We start from the raw sequence: 8,202 nt of genomic DNA, 5'->3' as shown, positions 1-8,202 counted from the left end.
TGCTCCAAAAAACTTAACCTGGGACGCCAACGCCGACACCGACACCGACGCCGACGCCGAGGGTATTACATAAGCTCCCCCAACTTCGTTGAGGTAAGCTAAAAATGTTAAATAAATCGTTGTACAGATGTGTTTCAAAAGTGAAGATAAATTTTATTTTTTCTCTATACACTTTTATATATTTCACTGAAAACCAGTTTGTAAACTGAATTGTAAATTATTTCATCCCAAATTTCTTGATAATCCATGAAATTGTGGAAGTTGATGAAAGCAATAGTTTTTGTCTGATCAGCATTGATAATTAAATTTTTTGTATTTTGAGCCTGACATGAATTTTTAAGTCACATTCTCACAATGAATTTGATAGTCAACATTGAATGTTGAATTCTTGAACTGATTTTAAGTGATGACCTATTTATTTTTACAGCAAATTAAGTATACATGTATAATAATTCTTATGAAAGATAACGGCAAATTTTCAGTTTTAAGTATTGAAATAAATAATTAAATTAGACAAAAATTGACCATTTGCCTGTGATTTTACGAAATGTTATTTTGAATGAAATATAAAGAGAAAAAAAAAATAAAATTATCTTCATGCACTTTTGCCACACAATTGTATCTTAAATGGGAAAATAAATGCAGGTATAAAAAGATCAATAGGGAACTTGAAGATAAATAAATGAAAGAACATTACATGTACGCCCTTAAAATACGTATTTAAAACAATCTTTTTAAAAAAACCCAATATATATAATTTCACCTTTGTCATCGTTATACATGTAATAAGAAATATTTTTGTCAAGATATATTTATTACTGTTCTTTCGATCTTTGACAAAAATAAACTAAACTATACAAAAATATATAGTTGTAAGAGATATAAATTACTAATTAAAAAAAACATAAATAGCTTGAATTAATAAACAATATTAATCAATATTCATAAATAAAAGAAGTGTATATTTATATAAAATCTTTTTATTCTAAGTTTTCTGGTCTGATTTCTTTTAAAATGTTCAAGTCAAATGAAATTGAAAAGAAATGAAGTTTTAAAAAATTAAAATGAATTTTTGAATAATTGAAAAAGTGAGCATTTCATTGTTACTTACATGCCTTTTTTTACAGAATGGAGCTAGTTGACGACAGAAAGAGATTCCCATGTGTTTTATGTAAGAAAAGAACTAAGCCAAATGCCAGGAGGAAATGTGAAAGCATTAGAAATAAGAACATTTCTGAGAAAAACTTTTATGGTGGATGCTAGACCAGTGGATGTGTTATGTAATAAATGTAGACACTACTACTACAAAAACAAACAAGTAAAACAAAAACCTTCTATTCATGCAAAAACTTATACTGAACCTCAAGGAAACTCATCATGTCTTAGTCCACCATCTGTTACCCTGCCTCTTCAAAGGACTGTTTCTTCCCATGCCTACTGCTTTATATGCAAGCGACCAGGACCGAAGCTCATCGTTGTGCCAGTATCAGCAAGACTCTCTGCATTCATTCACAAAGAAGTGATTATTCCTTCGGGTAGCAGGTGTTGTCCCTCACACATTGCAAATGATGATTTCATCGCAGGAGCACTGGATAACTTACAGACAATAGAAACATCATTTTTGAACAGAAGTACCATCGTAGACCTCATCACCAGGATAAGGAATTATGCAATTCAGAATTGTACATCCAAATTCACGTTCGATCCTTCATACCTTAACAACCTGGATTACATCACTCTTACTGGAATATCTAAAGACCAGTTTGCAGATCTGCATCAGGAGATAAAATCAGAAATTAGAAATACACCCAGTAGAACATCAACAATGTCTCTAGGAATTTTTCTACTGAAAATGCGATCTGGAATGTCAAACCAGTTGATGTCAACCATATTTGGCATTTCAAAGTCATCCATACGAAGAGCAATTTTAACTGTCAGGACTGCACTGATGAAAAAGTTTGTTCCACAAAACGTAGAATTTCAACATATATCTCGCCAAGAAGTGATAGCAAACCACACCAGACCACTGGCCCAATCTCTCTTTGGAAATGTGACACAAAGTCAAGCCATTGCAGTCCTGGATGGTACTTATATATTCATCCAAAAAAGCAACAATTTCCAATTCCAAAGAAGGACATACAATATGCATAAAGGTCGACCCTTGGTGAAGCCTATGGTTGTTGTCTCAACGGATGGATATTTCCTGACAGTCGTGGGTCCCTATCTTGCTGACAGTCGAAACAACGATGCAGCCATCCTGAATCATATGTTGAAATCTAATATTGAAGACATCAAGAACTGGTTTCAGGATGAAGATATATTCATAGTTGACAGGGGATTCCGTGATGCTCTTGGAGTTTTGGAGGAGTTTGGGATTAATGCCTACATGCCTCATCTTCTTGCTAAAGGGGAAAACTAATGCCGGCACCTGATGCAAATGCCAGTCGGTTGGTTACAAAGGTAAATACATACATTGATATGAGTTACCAACTTAGAAATATGCAGTGCAGCAGAAAATTTATTTGATTTAAAAAAAAATCCTAATTTTGTTGCTTTTTAATCTGATGTTCAATTACTGAGCATAGGGATTTATTGGCTTATTGACATATAGGCTTTGTCTTGATACCCATTTAAGATTTTTATTTACATTATTTACTTAATGTTTTTTCATTTCAACATTTATTGACAGATTCGTTGGGTTGTTGAGGCGGCCAATTCCAGGATTAAGCGCTGGAAATATCTTGCACATACCCTCCCAACAAACCAGGTTCCCTTCATAGGGGACTATGTGCGAATTGTGTGTGCTATTTCCAATAAGTATTTAACACCCCTTTCTACAGGAAATGCAGATCATGATGAAGCTCTCGCAAACAAGATGCAGTACCTATCAAAGAGGGTAAATAGCCTAAAGATCTTTGTGGAAGAAAATGCCCTTGACAAGAGGTCATCCAGCTGGGAAGTTTCTTCTGATTCTTTGAATTTCCCCAAGCTGGATGAAGAAGAACTTAGAAATTTAACTTGTGGTGTATACCAACTAAGGCTTTGTCCAAGTTATATTCAAGAATACATTGAAGGTGATGCATATATCTTGGTCCATAAAGAATATCCTGGCTTAATTCGAGTTAAGTTGCAGAGTGGGCACATATCATCTAAGAAGTATATGCTCTGGATTCAATATACGGAATCAGCAGTCACTGCTTGGTATTGCAAATGCCGTGGGGGTACACGTGTGGTAGGTGTCTGCTCGCACATCGCATCTGTTGTCTGGTATTTAGGATTTGCGAGGCACAACGTTGGGGATGTTTCAGCTACAGGTATTCAGAACTGGGGTGAATATGTCAAAGACGCTGCAGTTATTGATGCTTCTGACACTGATGACAGTGACATTGAAGAGTGAAAGCTAGGGATATCATATAAAGCGAATATGAAATACCAACATTTTTTAATCATTACTCACTGTTTTTTTTTCAATCAATATGTGAAGTCCTTTATACATGTACATTTAAAAGTATCAAAAAATATCCCTTTAATTGGATAGGTTTATGCACATGAAGTGAAATATTGTAATTCATCTTGCAATAATTGTTATCTTTATGTTACATGAGCCTGAACATACAGGTAATGTGTAGTGTACATTTATATAAAAAATCTGTGGTTATGATTATTATGCCATAGGAAGGCAAACCAGAAAATGAACATGTATGACAAATGAATTTAAAGTTTGGTTATGATTGGATAACATTGTCACTATAAATTGTAAAATAAAATGCATTCTCGATAAATTATTTTTACAGCTACATAAATGTGATACAAAAATTCAACACTGTATCTGGAAATCACCTATTTACAATAATGGAATAAATATTACATGTATCTCTAAAGGGATTTATAGGTTTAATAATTTTATTCGTAAGGTTTTCCTAATACATATAGGCAGATTCACTTAAAATTTTTAGAGTGAAATAGTAATAAAATCCATGTTAATCTAGTAAAATTAAACATGTAAACACAATTATTTCTTTTATTATATTGTTATCATATTGATTTGTAAAAAGAAAGTGCGCATCCTATGTTAATTATTAAGTACATAATTCTGAAAATAAAGATTTTTCTTCACTAAACGGAGGATGAACATGTATACGTGCATATATCTTCTTATTTCCCTAATAAAGTTATAATATATAATGTCAACGTCATAACGTCATGGTAAATAATTATGTAGAAAACAATAGCAATTTTACGTGGCTGTAAAAAGAAAACTAGAAATGATATTTCAAAAAAATAAAATGTTTTATAACCTTTAAGTCTTAAAGTATTACTTATGTTAGTTTCACTTATTTTGGGCACAGGGCGGATTTTTGCACTTCGTGGCTTTTGCTCTTTATCTTTGAGTCAAATGCTATTAATATACACTGAATTGACCATGGATTTTCCGTTATTTCCCGATCATGACAAAGAGCACACGACTAGTGTGAACAGTCGGCAGCAGATGCTCAGTCCTGGCACCTGATCCCACTTCTGGTGTTTTGGAGGATCGTATTTGCTCTGTTCCTTTTTTGAATTGATTTATAGACTTTTGGTCACAAATATTGCTCGTTTTCTCCATATGCTTCACTCCATATATTTCATTTATCGAATTTAATAAGTAAAAGTAAATATTATATGATTGAATAATTTCTAACTTTCTAATTGGCTGAGAACCACCTATGTGGAAGAAACACTGCGTTATACTAACCTACACCTTACGTTCAAAGTGAATACAAAGATTTATGTCCTCTATAATGATACAAAAATAGATCTGGAAATTCCAAATTGAAATAAAATTTTTGGAAAGCTATTTAAACGACAATGAATTTTTCATGATAACAAAACATAAGCGAATATTTATTTCCGGGTGAGGGTGGTCAGAGGGGAAGAAGGGACCCCCACGCCAACACTTTTACTGAACAACAATTTTTACTTTGTTTTGCTGTAAGTTTTTCCTATTAATAATCCTTCCTTTCAAAATTTATGCTATAAAAAGACATTTCTTTTTTATGGCAACTGAAATAAACAATAAAAACAGTTCCAATTGAAACGACCGGTGTATTTACATTTTAATTCTGCTTCTCTATTGTATTTGGCAAGGACTTAATTAAATGCAAACAATTAATGAGCTGTATAAGTTTAATCAGTGAATCGTATATTAAAATAATTATTGCTGTTTTTCGGTCAATACAATGATTAAGCCATCTTCGAAGTACTATATCCACCTTGCCCTTCGGGCTGAAGTAGATATAAGGTAAGGCAAAGTGATATGATATTACTAATATAAACCTGTAAGAATTTTTTATATATTTGTAGAGGCAATGGAAAGCATATGAACTTAACTAATTATGTGTTCAATGAAATTTGCAACCCTGCATTACAAAAATAAATAATGGAGCGCTTAAAAAACAGTCAAGTCAGAAGTGTATTTTACAAGAGTACATAATGCAAACAAGTTAATAAGATATTACTTGTAGGGCTGATATTTCAGCATGAAATTATTCCTGATTTTTTTTTTCAACATTGAAATATTGGTTATGAATCGTTTTAATGTGTCATGAAATTACGTTATTCTTCTATTGTGAAATCACATTTTTTTAATATAAAAACTAGACACTCCAGTTTCATCAGATGCTTATAAAAAGGTGAAAGTTGGACTTAAAAAATAATTATTGAAATGTGTAATGTAACATCTAAGAGATAACCCTCTTGAAGCTTAGACATTACAGTACCGACCAGACCCAACCTGACACCAAAGCCGTCCCAGAAAGCAGTCCCTGGGACTGGGACTGCTCTGGGACCGCTGTGGGACTGCTCTGGGACTGCTCTGGGACTGCTGTGGGACTGCTCTGGGACCGCTATGGGACCGCTATGAAAAGCAGTCCCAGCAGTCCTAGCTGCCCCTGGGACTGCTTTGTTCACACATGTGTGACAAAGGTTCTGAGTGACATGATAGCTCCGCCCCCTTGTGTATTCTGAATTTGCAGGCTCCCTATTGTTTTGTTTACTTGCAGCAGAGAGGAGTTTTATCTGTTTAATACGCAAGGATATTTTATGATCTTTTAATAACTGGAGATTACATATAATTATAGTTAATTTCTAGTTTTAGGGACTGTATATTTACACAAATGTAATATAGAATATTTTTAAAAATAAAGTTGTTATATAAGGAAGTCAGGAGGAGATTTTTATTTCTAAAGTATATAAAACTACAGGCTTATGAGAAAAAATATCTACATGTAGATTTCTTTTTTTATTAAATCTGAAATTAAATACTCAAATTTTCATATGGCACTATTTAAAAAATCATTACATTTAGATATAAGATAGTTTAATTGAAAAGGCTAGACGTTTTACAAGCACCACGCTAAAAGGGTATTACATACAACCCTGAAAAAAATCTAACAATTTATTTTATGACATGAAATAAAATTATGCCACCATTCTTCCGGAACATAAGCAATGTGAACAATTATACAGGAATTTACAGATGAATTAGTTTTTAATTTATGAATAAGTTATTAAAAGAGTAAATTAAAAAAAGAAAAATAAATAAACAGTTGAAAACCTGTAATACCTGGAATTGTGATTTATTTCTTTTTTGTTTTGCTTTTGTTTACCTGGCTGATAATGTGTATGAATAAAATGGTATAAACACCTGTGGTTTCAATCGCCTTTGGGCAGAAAATCAATCATGCATGTTATTTGGGTACACGTATCAGTGTTACACATCATTGAGCATGCTGCTCAATAAACAATAACCTTTATTTCAATCTATGTAAAAATGTTATGCATAAAAAAGATAAATGAAATGTGTATAAATTTCTTTCAAGATTAATTAATGTTGAACATAATCTTAGGATTCTATTCTGGTCACTAATACAATTTACAAATAAAACAGTAATTTTTAAATTAACATGTCAGTAAAGAATAATCAATACTGAAAAATATTACTTGGCTAAATTAGCATCGGATTTTTCAAAAGCCCTAATACTTTTTTTTAAATGCCTTTAGATTATCCCGATAGTATGGAAATCGGCCATGATGTATAATGAATAGATCTATTTAAAACTAATTCTGGTGAAAAATAATTAATTCAATATTAATTTTCTGTATAGAAAATAAATATGGGAGCCAGTATCAATCACAAAAAACCCAAGATAATTATGATTAAAAATACATGTTCAGTGTAATTCATTTATATAGGTGTGTTAAAGCTTTATTCCTTCAATAAATATTATTTCAAATTGTTTCAAATCCATGCAGGTACTGCTCATACATGTAAATGACCTTCACATTGTAAGGATTCCTGGCATACTGCTCAGAAAAAAATACAGCTGCCTTTTATAGTTCCATTGTTTATTGGAAATCTCATTTCTGAGTTAGCCCCGCCCATTAAATTAATAAGCTGCTGGGACTGTTTTCTGGGACTGCTGGGACTGCTTTCTGGGACCGCTGGGACTGCTGGAACCGCTCTGGGACTGCTGTGGGACTGCTCTGGGACCGCTGCGGGACTGCTTTAGCACAGGTTGGGTCTGGTCGGTACTGTAGACATGAAATTGTTTACTTTTGTGTCCTACAACGATTCATATCCCTCAATGTTTTCTCTAATGATAAAAATTTTGATACAAAATGAATGAAACATAAAACAATTTGCTTTCCCTTGTTTGATTTCTCAATATTGCTCGAATGTTTCTTTTTATAACGAATATTTTTTTATAGATACAAAACTCTTAAAATCCGCTGTGTACTTATAAAGTTATGTTATGTAATTCTCTTTTGTAACGTTATTTTGAGCTCATGTTGCAGCTGTGGCAGACAAAGAACACAGCCAAGGGTTATGTAATTTCTTTCTCTCCAAAATAATCTGCAGTATAAAATCCTGTCTCAACAAAGAAAGAAATATATTTTATCATTAATATATATTGACTGCATATATAATCAAAAAGAAAAATATTTAAAATATAAACGTTATTATTTATGTATGTTATTGTGTAATTAAAATGTTAATTCTTGCATATTATCAGTTGGCGGAGAGGTGCTAACTCTTTCTTGGAACCTGACCAAACTTTGGATTATTTTAGGTCCATATTTGTTCCCTATTTGTATTGTTTTAGGCTTGAATATAAACTGTTTATTATATCCATATAATTCATGTTGGGAGATAAATTGATC

The 8,202-nt window shown here is 32.4% G+C and overlaps 1 pseudogene; it reads left to right on the top strand.

Annotated features, from left to right (window-relative positions):
* Nucleotides 1-1,128: 1,128 nt before the first annotated feature.
* LOC134240207 (uncharacterized) lies at nucleotides 1,129-3,440 on the top strand (annotated as a pseudogene).
* Nucleotides 3,441-8,202: the final 4,762 nt, after the last annotated feature.

The sequence above is a fragment of the Saccostrea cucullata genome, unplaced genomic scaffold, assembly GCF_032062105.1.
Source record: "Saccostrea cucullata isolate Sc308-1 unplaced genomic scaffold, CSIRO_AGI_Scuc_v1 ctg1057, whole genome shotgun sequence".
NCBI classification, from domain to species: domain Eukaryota; kingdom Metazoa; phylum Mollusca; class Bivalvia; order Ostreida; family Ostreidae; genus Saccostrea; species Saccostrea cuccullata.
Note: the sequence above shows the minus strand (reverse complement) of the source record. Positions and strands in the feature narration are given on the sequence as shown.